The sequence below is a fragment of the Rhinatrema bivittatum genome, chromosome 14 (assembly GCF_901001135.1).
Source record: "Rhinatrema bivittatum chromosome 14, aRhiBiv1.1, whole genome shotgun sequence".
In the NCBI taxonomy this organism is placed as follows: domain Eukaryota; kingdom Metazoa; phylum Chordata; class Amphibia; order Gymnophiona; family Rhinatrematidae; genus Rhinatrema; species Rhinatrema bivittatum.
This window is the reverse complement of record NC_042628.1, coordinates 28,088,340-28,113,156: the sequence shown is the minus strand read 5'-3', so window position 1 is coordinate 28,113,156 and position 24,817 is coordinate 28,088,340. Positions and strand designations below refer to the sequence as shown.

Below are 24,817 nucleotides of genomic sequence, written 5' to 3'. Positions count from 1 at the left end.
CTCAGTGAAGCGTACAAGCCCCGGGATGCGCGTAAGTCCCGGGGCTTTGCTAGGGGTGTGTGTCGGGGGCGGTGCAACGTTCGGAGCGTTCTGGGGGGCGTTCCGGGGGGCATGGTGCTGGCCCGGGGGCATTCCGGGGGGCATGGCCGAGGCCTCCGGACCAGCCCCTGGGTCGGGTGATGGCACGCCAGCGGGCCACCAGCGCGTGCGAGTTTCACCTGCCTCGAGCAGGCGTAACTTTTGCGATACAGGTGGGGGGGGTTTAGATAGGGCTGGGGGGGTGAGTTAGGTAGGGGAAGGGAGGGGAAGGTGGGGGAAGGCAGAAGGAAAGTTCCCTCCGAGGCCGCTCTGATTTCGGAGCGGCCTCGGAGGGAATGGGCAGCACGCGCAGGGCTTGGCGCTTGCAAGGTGCACAAATGTGCACCCCCTTGCGTGCGCCGACCCCGGATTTTAATAGATACGCGCGGCTACGCGTACTTTTGTTCACGCCTGGTGCGTGAACAAAAGTACGTGCTCGCGCTTTTTTTTTTTAAATGTACCCCTCTATTAACCAGATAAGTTTGACAGCTAACTTTGGTATCTGGACAGTGACTGAATGTGGATCTTTGTAATTAAAGATTTATGATGGCTGAATAAAGTAGTACTCAGTACATACAACATTACTGGTGGCCAGTAAGTAGAACTAGAATACAAATTAAGCAGCTATGTTGTACATGTATCCTACATTCATCGCACTTTGTATAATGGCTCAGTACTGCCTAGCTTATGCCCTTGGTCAGGAATGAGTTATATGGGTACTACTGTGGGGCGGTTCTCATCTTTTCAAGTACTAATGCTTCAGACTGCTTTTAAATAGCAAAATGAATTATTCTTAGCCATCATGGAATATATTCGAACTAGTTTGAAATTGATTTCAACTATTGTGAGAAAAAATTAATTGAGCCGTCTACTATAGTATATAATTCTGTTCCCAAGCTAGACGAATTCTCCTATATACTATCTTAATAGCAAAATCCAAGTATAAAGCTTGACTAGGCAATTATAGGCATTATACAATCATTGTGCTTTAAAAAATAAAATAAAAATGCATCCACAGAAATTCATAACAATCCAATTATATTCAATGGCATTCCCTGCTGATTGGAGCTGGTACCTGACATTTTTGTTTTACTAAGATGTAAGTCTTTTTATTATTACCTATAACCCCCTGCACATACACATCCATACACATTTTGCACCATTTTTTTCCTAGCACAATCAAAATGAGAAATTCAAAGACAAAGATGCAGAACTGGTTTTTGGTTGCTGCATCAGGCATTTATTCGCAATCTGAGAACACCTATTGTAATGACAGTGCTATCATGCCACGATATTGTCTAGGAAAGAAAATAGATGGCCCAAATCTAATGCCTCTATCACAGAGAAAGTGTGAATAGGAACCATAAACTGAAAGAGGCTGAGAGGTCAAGTAGCTCTTCAGATAAAATTAGAAGACAATTGCTACTTAGTGAATAAGGGAAACAAGAGGCATACACTGTCAACTACTAATGCCTCAGGCAAGGAACATATGCCAAGTGGGATGAAAACCAAAGAAATAACTCAATTGCAAGAAATAATTTTTCAGTTTTCAAGCTTCTTTTATGATATTTGTGCAATAGATTTTGCAATGCACAAGTATAGCAAGAAAAGTAACAGAAGATACTATATTTCTACTAGCCTACTGGGACATCTTGTGTGTATATAGATAGACATATTAAGATATTAGAGTCAATGTACTAAAGTGCTTTAACATTGGCCATTTAGATGTATATATATTAATGGATGATATTCACGAGATGCAAATTAGGCACAGACCGTATAGTATGGGCATGAAAGTATGCAATGCTAATGTGGACAGTAATGCAAACTCTTAGCTATGCCTCCTTGAGGTGTATTCACATTTTTAACATTAATGCATCTGGGTTACATTTTGCATATTATAGTGCACAGTTTTTCAAAGCGCTAATAGGTAATGAGCTAATTACCTAATTAGCTTAGATCTTATGTTAACACTAATGCAAGCTAGTTTATACACATTAACAGCACTGCTAATATGTGTTAACTGCTTACAATACTTAATGCAGGAGTTTAATGCATGTTCACACTTGCATTACCTTTAATGCATTTTATTACATTGGTTCCACAATGAGCTAACTAGTTATACCATATCAGATTGTGAACACATATGCTTTTATGAGTCTATTTACTAAACCATGTTATATAGCTAATGCGTGCACTCCAAAATACGGATTTGCTGAAGCCATTAACATGGTGTTAGGATCCCTAACATGTCCTCATTAAAGACAGCCTGGCTGCCAATTTGAATATCATGGAAATGAGCTCATTGCTCTCTTCTATGGTGTTTTCTAAGCTGCATTAAAGTTATTTTGGCCAACTTGCTTAGCAAAATTGAATTAGTCCTGGGAAAAGGGTGGGTAGGCAGGGGTTGTGTTTGGTTGTCAGAGTGCAGGGTCTTTGACTGTTGGAGGATTGACTGAGATGGAGGCAGGGGAAGGGGGGGGGGGGGAGGGCAGGATCATTGGCCTTGGGATCGGGAGGATTGTTCATATTGGGGGGAAGTTAGTAGACTTTGGGCAGGCCAAGAAGCCCTATATTGGTGCTCTCACTTGTTTCTGCCTGATCTTTTGCAGCCTGTGATAAATGGATCCACATCTCTGGGCCAGTTAAAAGAGAGCTGCGGGGAAGGACGCAAAACACAGCCACACTAAAATGGCTACATTCCATTTAATGTTGCTTCGATCTGTTTCTCATTGGCTCTGAGAACCATATTCAAAAGCCTCTGACTGGTAGATTATCTATTTCTTCAGTTAACGTTACTTGGATATTCAGCACCACTTGTCTGCATTACAGCGCCACTGAACTTTAGGGCAATGATTTGTCCAAACTGAGTTACTCAAGTAATTTTTGACTCTGTACTGCTAAATATCCATGTTGCCAGAACAACATGAAACCATGCACCAGGAATGCCCCACAGAACTTCCTTTTTTTTAGCAGGGTGAATTGAGTGTGGGTAATGACATGCCTGGAAAAAATTTAGCAGGGGAGCAAGATAAAAATGTCACACCTCAGGGTTTGTCCAGTTGACTCCTAAAGTTACCTGGACAAAGCCTTTGAAAACAGACCTCTTTTTGAATGCTGTGTTAAACTGCTGTTTAATATGGATATTAAAATGGGCAAGTAATGTGTTTTACTTCTTGATTTCAATGTAGCTTAGTATATAGATCCCTAAATATTCTACATGGGACAACTGATTACTGAACAGTATAAGGTTGAACTTCAGATTAAATACATATTCCAGATTTAGCTGGTGCATATATTCCCGAGTACATTCATATGCAGTAACACAGTGCTATCCCACTTTCTATCTGCATTATGGAAAGTAATTTAATGGAATAGCTGATGCAAAAAAAAATGATGTGAAGCTCTGAATTTAAGTATTGCCAGCACAGCTAAACTGATAGTAATAGATACGCTTGATATTATTGCTTCAACAGCCATAAATGCACAGAATCATATCACAGAATGCTCTTAAAATATGTTATAATTAGACATGTGCAAATAATATAAGTTTGAACTTGAATCAGGTACATTTTTCCTTGGTTTTAACAATACTCAAATTTTGGATTTTTCTTTATGTTCACTGAGGAAATCCATTTAACCTGATGCAATGAATTTTCCATAGTTTTGACAAAATCCATTAAAATTTTGGCAACCTGGTTTAGAAGTTTGACATTAGAGTAAGTCATTCATAACATAGAAACATAGTAATGACAAAACATAAAGACCAAATGGTCCATATAGTCTGCCCAGCAATTTGCTTCTGGTAGTAATTGCCAATCCATGCAGATTGCACTCTTTTAAGGATAGTAACTAGGGCTATGCATTCGTTTAAAATGAAACTGCAAAACGAGATGAATAAGGCTAATTTGTTTCATTTGGGGTTCTCTGAACTGAATTGGGAGCCTCCCGAATGAAAAAAATCGTATTCGTTCATTTTGTTTTAAGAAAAAAAAAATACATTGGGCCTAGTTCTAGACCCGAAGCTGGGGCCTCGCCTAGGGTATAGGCTGAGACCCAAAGCAGAAGCTGTGGTCTATGCTCTAGGCAAGACCCTGGCTTCGAGCCTAGGCCGAGGTGCCGGCATTGTGTTCAGGCATAGGCCGAAGCCCAAAGCAGGTACTGTGGCCTAGGCCCACCCACAATGACAGGGTCTAGGCCAAGGCCCCTGAACAGTTTTAAAAAATATAAACAAGAACTTACCTGATCCATCGGGTTCTGTTGAAGGCTGAGGCCTGGGTCTGATGCCATGACCCGATCCAGAGGCCAGGTCCCAGCACCAGGGCTGAGACCTGGAACCAAGCTTCATGCCAGGGCCTCAGCCAGGAGGCTGAGTCCTGATGTATGGGCTTTGGCCTAGGCTCAGGCCCAGGCCTCAGTGTTCAGGCCTGGAGCTCCCCCTTCTGACGTCTTCTTTCTTTGGATCTTCACTGCCAAATGATGACATCCTCTGGGGGCTAAGGTGGTGGAGAGCTACCATGTCCTCAGCCTGTATGAGGCTGAGGCTTCAGGCTGGGCCTAGGCTGAAGCCGGCAGATCCTCACCGGACTGGGTGTGAGGTCCGAGGGGATCCTGGCCCTGGATGTTTCCAGTCAGGAGGCCCCGGGAGGCCTCGTTTTCTTTTTTTGGCTATTTTGTTTTTGTTTCTTTAATTGATTGATTTATTTTTTCTCACAAATGAAAATGAATCAAACAATCCATGAACAGAAATTCATGGGAAAAAACCTGCCGAAAATGAACTGATTAACAAAAACAATATTTTTTTGTTCATCCCTAGTACTTAGATATGTTATATTATATTGTTTATGTTGGATGTGAATGTTTTTACCATGTACACCGATATGATATGCTTTGAATACCGGTATAAAAAAGTGAATAAATAATAATAAATAATAGTAACTGCTGCTCCGTGAAGGTTATCCCATGTGTTCTATTCACCATGTGTGTTGTATAAGAGTATAGTGATAGGAGTATACTACCATCCACCTGGACAAAATGGTCAGACAGATGATGAAATGTTAAGAGAAATCAGGGAAGGTAACCAATTTGGCAGTGCAATAATAATGGGAGATTTCAATTACCAAACAATCAACAGAAGCCAACCTTGCACATAAGCAAGTATTCTGTCCTGCACCTGTCTAGATGAAGATTTCAATTACCCCAATATTGATTGGGTAAATGTAACATCAGGTCTTGTTAGAGACATAAAGTTCCTGGATGTAATAAATGACTGCTTCATGGAGCAATTGGTTCAGGAACCAACAAGAGAGGGAGCTATTTTAGATTTAATTCTTAGTGGAATGCAGGATTTGCTGAGAGAGGTAATGGTGGGGGTGGGGGGGTGGCCACTTGGCAACAGTGATCATAACATGATCAAATTTAAACTAATAACTGGAAGGGGGACAATAAGTAAATCTGCAGCTCTAACACTAAACTTTCAAAAGGGAAACTTTGATAAAATGAGGAAAATAGAAAAAAAATTGAAAGGTGCAGCTGCAAAGGTTAAAAGTGTTCAACAGGCTTGGACATTGTTTAAAAATACAAGCCTAGAGGCGCAGTTCATATGTATTCCATGCATTGAAGGAAGGCAAAACAATTACCGTCATGGTTAAAAGGTGAGGTGAAAGAGGCTATTTTAGCCAAAAAAAATCCTTCAAAAATTGGAAGAAGGATCCATCTGAAGAAAATAGGATAAAACATAAGCATTGTCAAGTTAAGTGTAAAACATTGATAAGTCAGGCGAAGAGAGAATTTGAAATGAAGGTGGCCATTGAGGCAAAGACTCATAATAAAAACTTGTTAAAATATATCCGAAGCAAGAAACCTGTGAGGGAGTCAGTTGGACCATTATTTGACTGAGGGGTTAAAGGGGCTCTTAGGGAAGATAAGGCCATTGCAGAAAGACTAAATGAATTCTTTGCCTCTGTGTTTACCAGTTCCGGGATGAGTCAAATGAACTGAACAAAATCACTGTGAACCTGGAAGAATTAGTAGGCCAGATTGACAAACTAAAGAGTAGCAAATTACCTGGACCAGATGGTATGCATCCTAGGGTACTGAAGGAACTAAAAAATGAAATTTCTGATCTATTAGTTAAAATTTGTAACCTATCATTAAAATCATCCATTGTACCTGAAGACTGGAGGGTGGCCAATGTAACCCCAATATTTAAAAAAGGCTCCAGGGGCGATCCGGGTAACTATAGACCAGTGAGCCTGACTTCAGTGCCGGGAAAAATAGTGGAAACTATTCTCAAGATCAAAATCGTAGAGCATATAGAAAGACATGATTTAATGGAACACAGTCAACATGGATTTACCCAAGGGAAGTCTTGCCTAACAAATCTGCTTCATTTTTTTGAAGGGGCTAATAAACATGTGGATAAAGGTGAACCAGTAGATGTAGTGTATTTGGATTTTCAGAAGGCGTTTGACAAAGTCACTCATGAGAGGCTTCTACGAAAACTAAAAAGTCATGGGATAGGAGGCGATGTCCTTTCGTGGATTACAAACTGGTTAAAAGACAGGAAACAGAGAGTAGGATTAAATGGTCAGTTTCCTCAGTGGAAAAGGGTAAACAGTGGAGTGCCTCAGGGATCTGTACTTGGACCAGTGCTTTTCAATATATATATAAATGATCTGGAAAGGAATATGAGTGAGGTTATCAAATTTGCGGATGATACAAAATTATTCAGAGTTGTTAAATCACAAGCAGACTGTGATACATTACAGGAGGACCTTGCAAGACTGGCAGATTGGGCATCCAAATGGCAGATTAAATTTAATGTGGACAAGTGCGAGGTGTTGCATATAGGGAAAAATAACCCTTGCTGTAGTTACAAGATGTTAGGTTCCATATTAGAAGCTACCACCCATGAAAAAGATCTAGGCATCATAGTGGACAATACTTTAAAATCGTCGGCTCAGTGTGCTGCAGCAGTCAAAAAAGCAAACAGAATGTTAGGAATTATTAAGAAGGGAATGGTTAATAAAATGGAAAATGTCATAATGCCTCTATATTGCTCCATGGTGAGATTGCACCTTGAATACTGTGTACAATTCTGGTCGCCGCATCTCAAAAAAGATATAGTTGCGATGGAGAAGGTACAGAGAAGGGCAACCAAAATGATAAAGGGGATGGAACAGCTCCCCTATGAGGAAAGGCTGAAGAGGTTAGGGCTGTTCAGCTTGGAGAAGATACAGCTGAGGGGGGATATGATAGAGGTTTTTAAGATCATGAGAGGTCTTGAACGAGTAGATGTGACTCGGTTATTTACACTTCCGAATAATAGAAGGACTAGGGGGCATTCCATGGAGTTAGCAAGTAGCACATTTAAGACTAATCGTATAAAATTATTTTTCACTCAACGCACAATAAAGCTCTGGAATTTGTTGCCAGAGGATGTGGTTAGTACAGTTAGTGTAGCTGGGTTCAAAAAAGGTTTGGATAAGTTCTTGGAGGAGAAGTCCATTAATGGCTATTAATCAAGTTTACTTGGGGAATAGCCACTGCTATTAATTGCATCAGTAGCATGGGATCTTCTTAGTGTTTGGGTAATTTTCAGGTTCTTGTGGCCTGGTTTGGCCTCTGTTGGAAACAGGGTGCTGGGCTTGATGGACCCTTGGTCTGACCCAGCATGGCAATTTCTTATGTTCTTATGTTCATTGTAATGGACAATGGGAATGGGTGGACACGGATTTTTTCTACTCATGCATGAAAGCATAAAAATAGGTCTGACTTAGCTTGCTTAGTGCCAATGCTTTATGGGAGGCAGAGGAAGAGGGAAGAGGTTTTTCAGTCAATAATCAAAGGTCTCAAGCTTAAAATAGGCCAGCAGACTCAAACATGTCATGAATTCTCACTTGTAGGGATGTGCAGCAGGGACGGATTAGTTCCATTCTGTATTCGTATTCGTGCGGAGCCAAATCCGTTGCATCCGTTCTCGGGGGACCCTGATCTGTTCATTAGTTACATATGTAACTAATGAACAGGGGCTACCAGTGCCATTGGTCGGCCCCTGTCACATGGTAGGAGCAACTTGTAACATAGTGAGGGCAAAGGCTATCGGCGCCATTTTGAATACCGGCAGCCGACAGCCCGAGTGCAGGAGATCATGCCAGGACCCCCGCTGGACCACTAGGGACTTTTGGTAAGTCTTAGGGGGGGGGGGGTCAGGAAGGTGGGGGTTTTATTCGGTAGATACGTTGTATTCATGGGGGTTCGCCATACGTTCGTGACCCCACGAATACAACGAATAGGGACATATACTTTGCGGATTGCCAGTACGTCAAAAATGAATGCACACCCCTACTCACTTGTAACTTAGTCATTGGTTAGTGGTGTCACAATCTAACAATATTCTTGTTCAGTGTCTTACATAATTAGTACACATACGCTGAATATAGGAGAGAAGTATTATTTTTTCTGATGATTTTGGTAATATGCCATTCCTGCTATCTTGTATAACATGGATCACTCTGGTCAGTAGTCACAGATCAGCAACAACAGATGTTTTCTAATGTGCTGCACTATTATCATTTGCAACTGGCTAATACTACCATTGGTTGTGTCAATATCTCCCTGCTGCTGCTATAATGTTGGTCATAGGGATGTGCATTTGTTAAAAATGAATGAAAAGAGCAACAAATGAAGGCATTTTTGGCTTGTCTTGAATGAAATGAACAAAAAATGGCCTACCATTACTACTATTATTTATCATTCTATAGCATTACTTGACATATGCAACACTGTACAAAAATAGATGAGAATCCTTCCTCAGTAGATTACAATCTAATCAAGACAAACATACAAAGTAAAAGCCTTTTTGAATTTTATTTATTAAGAAAATAATTAAAATCAATGAGGTCCTGGTTTTCAAAAGCATTACAAATGTAAATGTACTTTATCTTTTTATCTTTATTTAAAATGTATATATTGCCTATATCCTAGGTGGTATACAAAATGATCTACAAGGAAATCTAATAACATACATAATAGTAACAACATAAAATCAAATACATAAACTAACATAACTAAACATAAAAGCATGAGTAAAACTGAATACATATACAAACTTAAAACCTAAGAACATTAATAAAACCTAACTACAAATAAAACATAAAAAGGAAACTGAGACCATTATTAAGTTATGAAGAAACTAATAAAATGCCTGTCTGAGCAGCCATGTTTTTAAAAGACACCATCTGCCTGCCTCAATTGAAAGGAAGAGAATTCCAGAGAGTAGGTGTCGCCACTGAAAAAACATAGTCTCTGGTTGTTCAAAGTTTGGCTTGCTGAGGTGATGAAATGTCTAGTAAGCCTCATTGAGAAGACCATAACTGTTGAGTAGGACAATAAAGATGTAAAAGAGCATTACCCTAAGGATAAGCCGCAGATATGGTCAATTTGAAGGTGATGATAGCAACCTTATATTTGTTGTGTTCAATGGTGAGTAGCCAATGTAACTCAATGAGAGTGGGGGTAATGTGAACTCATTTCTTTGTGCCAGCAATAAGGCAAGCATTGGCATTAACCAGTAACTGTAGGGGTTTTAAGGTAACTGCAGGTAAACCCAAAAGGACAGAGTTGCAGTGTGTCCACCAAAGGGAGAATTGACGCCTGTACAACTGTCTTAAAGTCGGGGGGGGGGGGGGGGGGGGGGGGGGTCTAGTAAGTGTTTAAGACCACAAAGAACATGTAATTAAAAAAAAAAAACAGATTTGATTCTGCTTTTCATGTCGGGTCAAAAACAATACTTTTGAAAATTGCTACAATATATGCCATTGTCCATAAGATTTACTTGCATAAGTGGCTTTTGAAAATTGCTACAACAGTATGTTATATTTATGCGCATAACGTTTGAAAATTTACCTATAAGACTGTAAATGGAACAAGGAAAAGTTAAGATTTAAAAGCAGTCTAAAAATTGTGGATTTTTAGATTGGATTTAAATAAGACAAGAGAGGGAGCATGACACACCAACTCAGTAAGTCTTTTCGAAGCATTTGGTACAGCCAGGTAGAAAGTATGGAGTAGGGAATCAAAAGTAGAGGAGAATAGATAGGAGTGATTTATCTAAGTGGAGTTCACAAGGAGAGAGATAAGAGAGGAAAAGTAACTAGGAGCTGCAGAGTGAAGTCTCTTATAGGTAAGTAAGAGGAGCCTGAACTGTATGTACAAATAGATAGGGAGCCAATATAGTACTTGAGAAGTAGGGTTATTTGAGTGCAGCAAGTTAGATGAAAGGAAAATCGTGCAGCAGAATTTTGGATAGATTGTAGTGGAGAGAGATGGTTCACTGGGAGACCTGTGAGGAGCAGATTGCAGTAGTGTACGTGAAAGATGATTAGAAAGTGGACAAGGGATCTGGTGGTATGTTCAAAATGGAAAGGATGGATTTTGGTGATGCTATAGATAAAGGAGCAACTCATTTTAGCAGTATTTTGGGTATGTGTAGAGAAGCTGAGAGACAAATCGATGATGACCCAAAGGTTACAGTCTGAGGAGAATGGGAAGATTTCAGTGATACACACAGAAGTAAGATAAGTGAAAAGAGAAGACACATGGGCTTGGGGAAAATTTGCAGCTATCCATCTTGGCCATGTTGAGTTTAAAGTGGTGATGGGACATCCATGCAGCAACGTCAGATGAGCAGGCTGAGATTTGGGACATGGTAGCTGATTAAATTTCTACTGTGAAGAGATAAATCTGGGAATCATCAGTATAAAAAGGCTGGAAATCAGACCAACAAGGGAATTAATATACAGAGAGGAGAGGGCTCAGGACAGAATCTTGAGGCACACCAATTGAGGCTGTTCAACATAATGGCATCAGCTACACCTAAGGCAGGCACTGAATGATGTCACTTTGGCATTAGCCTCAGTGCGGCTGGCTACATTTTTAAATCAACTGCAAGCAGTCCCAGATATTTAGACTCAATGCTGTGCAGCCTGCAGGATTTCATGAGGAATTAGAATGGCCCTCATTATAATAAACAACATATTGTGATGCTAGTGAATCCAGACATATGTGATTGGTTAGCTAGGTATTTCAAAAGTTTTTGGACTCCTTTTTTCATTTAAGAAGTCATATATACAAAGATGGATGAGTGTCTAGCTTACATGTCGGGGTGAAGAAAGCTATCATCAGTCGCATAAAGTTAAATAGAGTTTTCTGAAAAATATGGACATCATGATTTAGAGTTTGTATCTGATAATTTACTTGTTTCTGCAAACCAAATAAAAATAGATAAGAATGTTTTCCAATATGGAATCTTAAAATACCAGCAATGGACCTATGATTGTAATTCATAATCTCTATACAATGTTTTAGGTGAGAGATTTCTATATATGAAAGTCCTTCCACCAATCATTAGAAAACCTTTTGAGATAGCAATAAGAAATAGTTTTCATTTTTCCTTTTTGGGGGGATTACTTCTATTTTTGACAGTGTTGTGTTGTGTTTCTTTTCCCATTTTTTGACTTTTTTTTTTTGTGTGTACACTGACAGATATCATGAATGTAGTGCATTACAAATTCCCTGCTGCTTGAAGCTATCATTGGCAATGCCAGAGCCTACTGTGGTAAGTCAGTGTTTGTTGTCACTCTGATTTTGATGCGTTCACTACCCCCAGCAATCTCAGGACTGGTGTGATGAGGAAGTATTTCTGCAATATGGCTATGCTCAGTGTGGTTGCAGGTTCAAGACTATTGCATTAGCTTGCTTCTTGTACTCTGAATACATAACCCCATAACACGCTTCCTAGAAACAGTCCCTTTTGTAGTAGAAAATCTGATGACAACTTTATTTACTTTTGAGTTGGCAGCTCTTGTCTGCAGCTTCATTCAACTCAGAGATGAACAAGTTATTAGATCTGGTGAGTTAAATGGAATTTGTCATAATTTTGGAAGTCTGAAAAATCCAAAGAAAATCTGTAGAACTGATTTTCTAAAGATGTACGCATGCTTAGTTACAATCATATCAATGTGTGTAGTTGGTAAACTGCATCCAGAATGCTCTGCTCTTTCTGATCCAAGCGTATAGTATATTTATGGATTTATACTTTATTTACACTTTACCGCAAAACCCTAAAGTGGATTGCAACTTAAATAACAGAAACAAAATAGTGAATGTAACATGTACTTTTGATTATTATATCTCGTGTTTTTTGTAAGGTAATTGTTTATGAATGCTAATGAAAAATCTATGAATGGAAAGTAGCCAGAGTTGAAGTGCTGGCAACTGGTGCTACTGCTCACAAGTTTAAAACTTATGGTATTTCAAACTCTTATTTGTCTATTGACATGTGTTCAATATATGCATATTTAATTTTCTATGTAATCTATTTAAGTATATATAATATATAGGGATTATGCAAAGTATGCTATCATATCAGTCTAAATCATGTCAATTATATGCAATTGTATCACAGGATATCTGAAGATATCACAAGAAATCCATGCAATACTCATTGACTTTACTTAGTTACCCTGGGGTATCATGCAGCCACTACTACTACTACTACTACTACTACTACTACTACTACTATTACTACTACTACTACTACTTATCATTTCTATAACACTATTACATACCTGCAGCACTGTACAGATATTTAAAATATATAATTTGTGTATGTGTTTTATTCATTACTTATATAATAGTTTGTAGCTTACTGAAAAAAAAATATTTATTTTTATAGGTGAGCCATGGACTTAAAAGCATTGTGATTGGAGATTTGTTTATTATAAGATAACATGGATATTCATTCACTCTATTACTTCTTCTGTACAGATGACTTCATTTAAAAAAAAAATTGTTTATTTTGTAGTAACAGTCAGTGTGAAATCTCAGGAATTTAGTGAGTTGTCATAAAAGTATTTTATTTATAGAAATATTTAAAAACTCCAAAAGTCAAAGGGTATTTCTTTCAGAATTATTTTTCTTTAACATTTTCTGTGACCTTATTCTTTTGACTTTCAACAACAAGAACATATTTGTAAATTGCGATATGTGAAATGTTTTGATTTCTAAAATGTAAAATTTAACTAAACCCTGGTACTATCTTCCCTGCTGCACTGAGCTAATGTTCAACTAACTATGCAACTCGATTGAACTGACATGTATTCTTACCTTAGTTAATCACACATGGAAATATTTCACTACATAGATAAATTTACAATTTCTGCTTGTCCTAATCTTCTTTTTCTAAACAATTTGAAAATTATTTCAAGTTATTAAGTTGCAAGAGGTTATATTTTAAAGCAAACAAATGGGTTTTTTTAAGATGTTCCAATTTCTTTCACTCTCTCTCTCTCTCTTTCCTCCTCCCCTCTCCTCTCTCCCTTGAAACTTGCTAATTTTTCTTACTCATCCACTAATGGCTCATAGTTGTCACAAAAAGGAAAAATTAGTATATGTATAAAGATGTACTGACTAGTGTTCAAATTCTTGACTTTATGTGAATCACTTATTGAAGTACGTATCATAGTTAAGAGCTATGAGTATAAATGTTAATAATCTATGCTATCCAGGACATGGTTCAATGTGTCCCATGAATGGGAAGTGGCTATACCAGTTTATAATCTATTTAGAAAAGAAAGAGTTGGTAGATAGGGGGGGGCGGGGGGGTAGAGTATCGCTTTAAAAATGCATGGAATAAGCATAGAGGATCCATAGTGGCAAATGCTTGGAAAAGCAATACATTGGGATAGTCTGCACATAGCAGTCGTTACAACCCAAAACAGCAGAAGTATGATTGAATCAGGACACCAAGGAAGCATGGGGATAACCTGTACAGCAGTGGTATGACTTAAGGGATCAAAGAAAGCATGGGGAGGTCAACTCTGTGTTGACCATGATGGACTTGGCCATGCTTGGTTCAGATATGAAAGGAGGGTTGAAAGAGACAGTGGAAGACCCAAAAGGGGAGTTGATGTTGGGTTGCATTTGGAAATTTTATATGCACATCTACCAAAAGAGGATGAATTTTAATTGGGTACACTGGATGGACCATTTTCTTCTTTATTTGCCATCATTTGTTATGTTACTATGTAAATACCTTTAGATCCAGAAGGTAGGAGTTTCTACTCATAGCAACTTTGGAAGAAGATATATAGCTTTTAATTTTCTTGGGAAACTGAGGTAGTGAATTTATTGCTAGAAACATGAGCTTGAAAATCATCTGTACACTTTCAGTTAATGGGTACTAAACTGTGAATGCAATTCTTGATAGCCTTTTAATGCATGTTTTCCTCTTAGCACATTGCTCAAAGATGTTTGAACAATGCACAAATAGTAGGCATGCATATAAGCCAGAAGACATGGAAATATGAAATTCAAATGGGAAAAGAAGAATCTTGTAGGCTATATAGTGTGCACAATATCATAACTATCTCATAATTATATTATAATAAACATATTCTTCAGACCTTCTTCTTATCTGTATGTCATACCTGTATAGGGTTTTATGTGCTCAATAGAGATGTGTATTCATTTAAAAAAATGGTAATCTGAATGGAAATGACCATTGTTGTTTTGATTCATTGTAACCTGAAACAAATATTCAATCCCTTTAAAATAAAATAAAAAAATGTTCAGGTTTTTGTTTTCGGAAAATAGTGCATACTGTTTGCAAATAGTGGGGCAGATCTTAAAATCTGCACGTGGGCGTAGATTTGTTCGCACAACCTGGCGCAAACAAATCTGCGCCCGATTTTATAACATGTGCGAGCAGCCGCGCACATATTATAAAATCCAGGGTCAGCGCGCAAGGGGGTGCACAATTGTGCAACTTGGGCGCGCCGAGCAGCGCAGCCTTCCTCCGTTCCCTCCGAGGCTGCTCTGAAATTGCAATGCAATGGCCGCCGTGTTGCAGGCCGCTAGCCCCGCCCCCAGATCGCCACTTTAGTAAAGCCCCAGGACTTACATGCATCCTGGAGCTTTATGCCCGTTGCTGGGCCTTTTTAAAATCCAGCCCTGTGTGAATAAGCTTGCGAGAGGTAGGAGATGAATTTCATTTTCCAGGCTTAGACAAATACAGTGCATTTTATGCAGTACCAGAGCTGCAAAGGGGAAACAATTTTCAAGTGGGAGATTTTTAGGGCGTGACATTCCATGCTACCGCAATCTCTCCTGCCATCTCCCCCTTGCAATTAAAACACATGAGAGGCACATTTACATACACACATGCTTTGAGTGAACATGTATGGAGACTGCAAAAAAAGAAAAGGAAAGTAGCTTCAATATGTGCAATTTCTTGAAACCCAGAAACCATTTTTTTAAAAAGAAGTTTGATGTTAAAAACTCCCTCATTGTGCTAGAGGAATTTTTGTAGGATGTGATAGTTGTTTTTTTTTGTGGGTCCTTTAAAAGCTATCATAGCCTACAAAGACTCCAGTTTCTAGCATGATCAGCATGGCTATCAGTCCTGCGCGATTCTTCTAATGAAGAAATTCTAGTTTGATATGTGATATATTATGTGAAAAGAGATGTATGAAGGGTGAGATTACCATGAAAAATGGAATCAAATATAATTAAGCACACACCATACACCAAGAACTATGCAAGATACTCTTCATCCCATCCAGTGCTTACTAATCCCAGTACTTCTCTTTTGCCAATTACCTTGTACTGCAACAGAGATGTTTTTAAATAAAATATTTTCATTCCTTTATTTTGCTTGCTCTTTATTCATGCTATCTACATCTGTTTTGTTCCTTTTTCCTTATCCCTCCTCAATTTCCCATATGTTTTATTTATTCTTATACACTGTAGACCTGGTATATGCAAAATCACTTATAATATGGTCAATGGTTGGTTCTCAATTTCTTCAATGTTAAAAAAATATATTTTATGATTTTTTAAATTGATAATGATAGACAGGTGTTTTGTTTTTGTTCTTAGCTTTTTTTATTCTTAGCAATAAAACCTTATTTCAATGAATTATTTATTTCCAGCATCAAAAAAATTGTTCAATATAAGATTATCAAAACTTTCTTATCTATTACAGCAAAATATAACTCAAGCTCCCTTATGATGCGGACAAACTTTTTGGATGCCATTGCCCACATTATACCATGCTTACAGTGTATGTATACTTATTTTCATTTTCCTCTTTTTTCCTTATTTATTAATTTTGCACTTCCTCTCCCTCTGATTTCAACATTTCCTTCTTTCCTTACCCATGCTATGCTCTTAGACGTTTTTCTAGATTTTTCCATTCTTCTTCCCTTCTCTTCCTGATCTCATTCCTCAATATTGTTTCTTTTTGTTAATTCTTTTTTTTTCTTCTTTTTGTTTTTCTTTATCCTACTTTTACCTATGTAACTATACTCTTTTCTTCTCCTTCCTTGTGGGAAGATAATTTTAGGCAAGCTGGCTAGATCTCCAGAAGACTTTGTACCACGAATAGACAGCTATGGATCAGAATAGACTAATGATTGAGTATGAATCAATATATTGCATGGGTTTGAGTGCAGTGATTGTATAAAGGCAGGACACTATCACAATTTGCTTCCTGCATTCCTGAGACTTTCTGGCAACAATGAGCTGATAAAGAGCTGGGATGGCCCCAAGGAACATCTGGTATCTCTGGGGACATCAAAGACCAAGACATTTGGTATTTATCATCTGGGAAGATTAAATGCTGAAGACTATTTCCCATACCAATGAGCTGATAAGTTAAACATTTGGTGTCTTCTACCCAATGGGAGATCAAAAGACTGGTACTGAAATACCTTCCTGGGTAAAGTGCAAAATAAAGCACCTAACTTGCAGAGAGGAATATATAAGGCATAGTATTTTCTTATTTTAGTTGGATGAGCTGAGAGGAACACAGAGCAAGCTGTTCGAGTCCCCATGCCCTCAAATCCTCCAGATTTCCTATGAACACTGGCTTATATAGAGGAAGTTATATAAGGGAGGTGTTCTTCTATTCTTTATTGCTCTTTGTTAATATTCTGTCTATTTCTGTCTCCTATTTACCTGTATTGATTTATGTACAGTTTGCTGTGATACCATATTCAATGTTGATATTACTTTGCTGATTTATTATCCATATATTTACAACATTTAGTAACTAAGGGCTGGATTTACTAATGCCGCAAGGAATAGTGAATTCGGTAGTAACAGGGGCGGGGGGCAGTCCTGTGATAGCTGGCAGTGATCACACCTCCACAGTGTGAACTACACCATAAAAGGTGTAGTTATTCGGCGCAAAACTGGCAGCGAAAATGCAGTGTACCTTTTGCAATCAGTGAAGTCTTTGTGGCATCAGCCCCAGTGCCGCCCTGATTCCTCCTCTTCCAAGGCTGACACCACCCCGACTCCGCCCCAATCTTGGTATCACGTGCAATCCGCTTGGAAAATGACCCCCTAAGTTTTGCTTTACCAGATTGTATGTAGAGTGTTCTGTGACATAATATAAAATATACCTCCATATGACCACCGCACACATTCCTTCACAAAAGCATCCCTCCTCCTCCTCCTCACACAAAATTGACTCCCGTTCTCCTAACATACACATCCTTTCTCAACTCTTTATTACACAAACACACACACATACACACGTACACATACCCCTCATTGTCTTCCTTCTCTCATTTCCCTTCATCTCCAATAATCTTTCCTTCCCTCACTTTTCTTTTCACCCTTCCTACCTTATTTTGCTCCCTTCTATTCTTCCCTCATCTCTATCTTCCACCTTTACCATTTCCTCCCTCCATCCATCATCTCTTCTCACTCTTCTTTATTTCCCTCTCACATCTCTTTCTCTTCCAAATAGCCCTTCTTTTCTTCCCTTATTGCTCTTTCCTCCATACCTCCTGTTCCACTGAAGTTCTCCTGAACCATGGTAGTGTGAAACTCAGAGATACTGAGAATAAATAGCACTACCTGCCCATATGGCCCTTCTGAGCTACAAGGAAGTTGGGGTAAAGAAGAAGCTCTATGGGTCGACCTAAAAAAAGATGACGGAGTGTCCATTTATATTGGAGTGGTTTACAGGCCTCCAAACCAAAAGGAAGAGCTGGACAGAGATCTGATTGAAGACATCCATAAGATAGGTAAGAAGGGAGAAGTGGTGATCGTGGGTGACTTTAATATGCCAGATGTAGACTGGAAAATCCCCTCTGCAGAAACTAAAAATAGTAGAGCAATAATGGATGCCATGCAAGTATCTTTGTTCAAACAAATGGTGTTGGAACCCACGAGAGAAGGTGCTATACTCGACTTATTGCTCAATAATGCAGATAATGTCTCAGATGTCCAGGTGGGCGCCCACCTCAGCAGCAGTGATCATCGAACGGTATGGTTTAATATCACTAATAGAATAGGGAAAAGAACCACAAAGACCCGAGTTTTACAGTTCAAAAACACAGACTTTGAGGAAATGGGAAAGTACCTGGAGGAAGAACTTAAAGGATGGGAGAACGAGAGAGATGTGGATCAGCAGTGGACCAATCTAAAAGGAGCAATCACCAAGGCAAACTGCTCTATATGTTAGAAACATAAAGAAAAGCAAAAGAAAATTGAAACCTATCTGGTTCTCAAGGAGGTGGCTGACAAAATTAAAGCTAAAAGAACAGCATTCAAGAAATATAAAGGATCCCAAAGGGAGGAGCACAAAGAAGAATATTTGTATCAACTGAGGGAGACGAAGAAAACAATCAAGTTGGCAAAAAATCAAGCAGAAGAGAGGATTGCCAAGGAGATAAAAATGGTGACAAAACATTTTTCAGATACATCAGCGAAAAGAGAAAGGTCCAAAGTGGTATAGTGAAATTGAAAGGTGGTAATGATCAATGTGTGGAGACAGACGAAGAAATGGCAGAAATATTAAACGAATACTTCAGCTCTGTGTTCACTAAAGAAGACCCTGGAGAAGGACCATCTCTACACAACAAGAAACTGGAGGGAAGTGGAATAGATGAAAATCCTTTTACAGTAGAAAATGTGTGGGAAGAGCTAAAGAACCTGAAAGTGGACAAAGCCATGGGGCCTGATGGGATTCATCCAAGGATATTGAGGGAGCTCAGAGATGTTCTGGCGGGTCCGCTGTGTGACCTGTTCAATAGATCCCTAGAAACGGGAGTGGTGCCGAGAGACTGGAGAAGAGCGGTGGTGGTCCCGCTTCACAAGAGTGGGAACAGGGAGGAGGCTGGCAACTACAGGCCGGTTAGCCTCACTTCGGTGGTGGGAAAAGTAATGGAGTCTCTGCTGAAAGAGAGAATAGTGAACTATCTACAGTCCAGAGAATTGATGGACCAGAGGCAACATGGATTCACCAGGGGAAGATCCTGTCAGACAAATCTGATTGACTTTTTTGACTGGGTAACCAAGGAATTGGACCAAGGAAGAGCGCTCGATGTCATATACTTGGATTTCAGCAAAGCTTTTGATACGGTTCCGCACAGGAGACTGGTGAATAAAACGAGAAGCTTGGGAGTGAGTGACAAGGTGGTGACCTGGATTGCAAATTGGTTGACGGACAGAAGACAATGTGTGATGGTAAACGGAACCTTCTCTGAAGAGAGAGCGGTTTTAAGTGGTGTACTGCAAGGATCGGTGTTGGGACCGGTCCTGTTCAATATCTTTGTGAGCGACATTGCAGACGGGATAGAAGGTAAGGTTTGTCTTTTTGCGGATGACACTAAGATCTGCAACAGAGTGGACACGCCGGAAGGAGTGGAGAGAATGAGACGGGATCTAAGGAAACTGGAAGAGTGGTCGAAGATATGGCAGCTGAGATTCAATGCCAAGAAGTGCAAAGTCATGCATATGGGGAGCGGAAATCCGAATGAACTGTATTCGATGGGGGGGGGAAAGGCTGACGTGCACGGAGCAGGAGAGGGACCTTGGGGTGATAGTGTCTAATGATATGAAGTCTGCGAAACAATGCGACAAGGCGATAGCAAAAGCCAGAAGAATGCTGGGCTGCATAGAGAGAGGAATATCGAGTAAGAAAAGGGAAGTGATTATTCCCTTGTACAGGTCCTTGGTGAGGCCTCACCTGGAGTACTGTGTTCAGTTCTGGAGACCGTATCTACAAAAAGACAAAGACAAGATGGAAGCGGTACAGAGAAGGGCGACCAGGAAGGTGGAGGATCTTCATCGCATGACGTACGAGGAGAGATTGAAGAATCTAAATATGTACACCCTGGAGGAAAGGAGGAGCAGAGGTGATATGATACAGACTTTCAGATACTTGAAAGGTTTTAATGATCCAAAGGCAACGACAAACCTTTACCATAAGAAAAAAATCAGCAGAACCAGGGGTCACGATTTGAAGCTCCAGGGAGGAAGATTCAGAACCAATGTCAGGAAGTATTTCTTCACGGAGAGGGTGGTGGATGCCTGGAATGCCCTTCCGGAGGAAGTGGTGAAGACCAGAACTGTGAAGGACTTCAAAGGGGCGTGGGATAAACACTGTGGATCCATAAAGTCAAGATGGCCGCCAATGAAGAGTGGGTGACTCGCCAGAATGATGGCTACTGCCTGGAGACAATACCCTTAGTCAATAAACATACACATGGTTACTGTGACTCCAACATCACTCTAAGATTCAACAGCAAGAGGAAATGTGGAAAAAAGGATTTGCACTCACAATGACGGGAGTAGCTGGCTTGTTACGGCGGTTACTACCCCAAACCAAATATCCAGATTACTACCTCCACCTTCCTCTATTCCTGATGCCTTTCAACTAGCTTGATCACTCCATTCTTATACTTCACTTTCAATGCATATCCAGCATAGTTCTCTGCTTCAACAGCAGGGGAAAAGAAAAACTGTTACTTCACACATCCAGCAGAGCTCTCTGCTTAAACGGCAGGGGAGAAGAAAAAAGGGTTCGCACTCACAAAGCGGGGAGTAGCTGGCTTGTTACGGCGGTTACTACCCCAAACCAAATGTACCTGATACTTCACTCTCGACGCATATCCAGCATGGCTCTCTACTTCAACGGCATCGGAGAAAGACTGATACATCACGAATTTCCAGCATAGCTCTCTGCTTCAACGGCAGGGGAAAAGAAAAACTGATACTTCACGCATATCCAGCATAACTTCAACGGCAGGGGAGAAGAAAAAAGGATTCACACTCACAAAGCGGGGAGTAGCTGGCTTGTCACGGCGGTTACTACCCCAAACCAAATGTGCCTGATACTTCACTTTCGATGCATATCCAGCATAGCTCTCTGCTTCAACGGCAGGGGAGAAGAAAAAAACTGATACCTCACGCATATCCAGCATAGCTCCCTGCTTCAACGGCAGGGGAGAAGATAAACAACCAATAAGGGCTGTATAACATAATCTGGGTAAAAACAAATAAGCATGGGTGTAGCTTGCTTATTGCGGCGGTTACTACTCCTACTACCTCTAACTAATCAAGCTAGATATTTCACTTGGATGCAGCTCCTCCACCGCTCTCTACATTAATGGCGGGGGTGGAAGGGAATTAGAACCAAGAGCTAAGAGAAACAGATAAGTATGGGAGAAGAAATGAGGGAAGCTTGCTGGGCAGACTGGATGGGCCATTTGGTCTTCTTCTGCCGTCATTTCTATGTTTCTATGTTTCTATGTTTACTCATGCTTCTGTTTTTGAACAGGAAGTGATCAGGTGGAGGGAGGTGAAGGCCCATGGGGACAGGCAGTGTTATATATGTTCAATGTCCTTCAGCTTGTACTGCTATTGTTTCTAAACAGTACCAGCAGGATGGGAGAAGGCAGCATCAGTTGCCTCAAGTCACCCTTATCTGGCAGGCATTTACCACTTCCAAGCAGGAGAATGGGAGATTGACTCTCAGTGGGTGACTCTTGCCAAATGCAGACTTGGTAGGCCTACTGCACTTTTGTCTGGGTATACCATGGAGACAATCATAATGTTTAGTGATGCAATAGGTTTTGTTTTTTTTCTGCCACACATCAGTCAATGATTTTGATGAAAGAAATTACCATGATGCCCTGACTATTATAACTAGTTTTAGGAACCAGAAGGTGACTGTCTTGGACTATTCAGATGTTTCTAACAAATGTTGCTAAAGAGGATATTTATGTTGATGAGCAAATATTATATGCAACTTTAAAACTGTATGTTATTTAGGGCATGAAGGAGGAGTAGCCACTTTAATCATTCCATTAATGCCTTCTGATCTGCCAACAAACTGGCCCACAAAAGGTTATTAACCCACAACATTATGCAGTTTTCTTCCACCTCCCAGAGCTCTCAAATCCACATATATTTATTACTGGCTAGGGATTGAATATCTCCTGAAGGTCCTGTTCCTCAATCAGGTGGTTCCTATTATATTCAATGGAATGATTTTGTAACTATTTTTTTCCTCTCATAGCAAAAGTGGAAAACCAGTTTAAAGAGCCCATGTCATTTTACTCTATTGCATGCCATGAGAGGGAAATTTGACAAAGCTTTGATTGCAAAAGCTCTTGACTATACTCTTTTATAACAAAAGTTGCTTGGAAAGAGAATATATTTTTCCACAGAAGAAAGTGGTATTCATCATTTTAAAAATTAATTGGCCATACACTATATCTCTATAGTCATCCTAACAGTGCCGCTTACCACATATGCCTCCTGCTCTCTCCTCCCCCCTGTCCTCCCACTACTCACCATTTTATTTTATCTTCACATACTCTTTGTTAACCCAGTAGCAACACACATAATCTGGACAAGCATATTCCATCACTCAAGCCCATCATTCCTATTCACATGTAAGCTTAAAAATATGTCTCAAAGTAGTTCCTTGACTTTATGCATAGCAAAGAACACATTCATTACAGCCACTTATCACACACACACTCAGATGTTCATCAGAAATAAGTGTAGTCCCCATCCTGTTCTGGGCCTGGGCAGAAGGAGGGCAACGGACTAGTCAATGCACTAAGGCTGTTCTGGGGTTCTCATTCAAGGAAAAACACAGTTTTTAAGGCCTTAGGGTTTATTCACTCATAAAGGTTCCAATAATCACTCTTCATTCCCAAGACTGTAGTTCAAATTAAAGTTTTTACTGAAGAAAAAACAGGTAGCAGAACACAAACGTAATGTACTTAGGAGTGGATTTTAAAAGACTTGCTCGCATTAAAAGGCCCATATATGCTAGAATCTGGGCTGAGAGTGAGCAACTCATTCTTTTAAAAGGCCAAATTACACAAATCTTTGCACATGTGCAAGCGACCCGATGTGCTGGAAAAAGAGGCGGAGTTAGGGCATGTCATAGGTGTTCCAGGGAGTGGGCAATATTTATGAGTGAAAAATTGGATTTTAAATTCCAGGCTCACGGTGTGCATTGGGCTTATTTACTTCTGCTTTTTGATGAGGTGTAAGTTTGAAGAAAACTCATTTTAGGACTAAAATGACTGGGTGAGCAGTCTGGGTAAGCTGGGGGGAGTGTAGGCTGAAGAATCAGTGGTGTCTGGATCAGCTAGAGATAGACTGGGCAAACTGATGGATTAATGGGTTAAACTGGTGATTTCACACACAAATGTTTTTTAAAATCTGTTTAACTGCACGTATTAAAGCCAACAAATTCCTAAGGAAGATATACAGATAACATTTCCCCGCATAACTGCTTAAAATTAGGAGCATAGGTGTCAGGTGTATTTTACATCATATGTGCGCACTTGCACAGATGATTTGAAATTCCAGTGTATATGGGTGCACGCATGCTCATTTTAAAGTTATTGTCCCAGGGTAGTGCACCAATACTGCAACAAAAACTCACAGCACAAGGATCAAAATCAGTCTCTTTCCACCTCTTCTTCAAACAGGTCAGCTCATTGGGAAAGGTAATCTCTTCCTCATTGGACTCTCCCCAAATCTCTTTGGTAACTGTAATCTTTCCCTCTGCAAGCCAGTAGAGTCATGGGCTGATGGTAGCGGGGTCAATCCTTGACTCAAATGACCTTCCCAGGCAGGCAGGCTACTCTTTCTCCTAGCACTACCCAGTACATCGGTCCATCACATTCTGCAAGAATCTCCCCTCTCTCTCTCTGGACTCCCAGGCACTCCATGCTGGAATTCTTCTCTATCCTTTGAGACCTTCTCAGTGGGAGACAGGCTAAGGACTAGGGCTTAGAATCCTCTGCCAAAATCTCATTTCATCCTCTAAATTCTTCCAAATGCAAGCCCCTACTCATAGAAACATGATGGCAGAAAAAGACAGTAGGGCCCATCTAGTCTGCCCATCCACCCAACTAATTTAGCTTTATAATTCCTATCACTTCCTTAGAGGTCCCCTGTATTTATCCCATGCTTTCTTGAATCTAGATACTGTTTTTGTCTTTATCACCTCCACTGGAAGGCTGTTCCATTCATCCACCTTCCTCTCTGTAAAGAAATAATTCCTAAGATTACTCCTGAGTCTACTCCCTTTTACCATCATCCCATGACCCCTCGTTCTAGAGCCTTCTTTCTAGTGAAAGAAGCTTGCCTTCTGTGCATAGAAACTGAGATATTTAAATGTATCTATTATATCTCTCCAATCTCACCTTTCCTCTAGGATGGAGGGGGTCCATATTCAGAAGCCATTTAGATGGATAACTAGGGACGTGCAGAGGGACGCCATACGTTGCATTTGTATTCATCGGGGGGCAGATACGTTGCATTCAGCAAGGGGGGCCCCCCGATACATTAATGTGTTCATTCTTATTCATTTCCCAGCTAAAATTAAATTAACTACAACCCCCCACCC

General features: G+C 40.0%; 1 long non-coding RNA gene across 1 annotated transcript in view; it reads left to right on the top strand.

Moving 5' to 3' along the window:
* LOC115075595 overlaps positions 1 to 24,817 on the top strand; it is a 45,140-nt gene that overhangs the window by 13,271 nt on the left and 7,052 nt on the right. Inside the window, exon 2 of the long non-coding RNA XR_003852565.1 lies at positions 11,626 to 11,698. This is a non-coding gene — a long non-coding RNA (uncharacterized LOC115075595). The remainder of the gene's footprint in view (positions 1 to 11,625; positions 11,699 to 24,817) is intronic.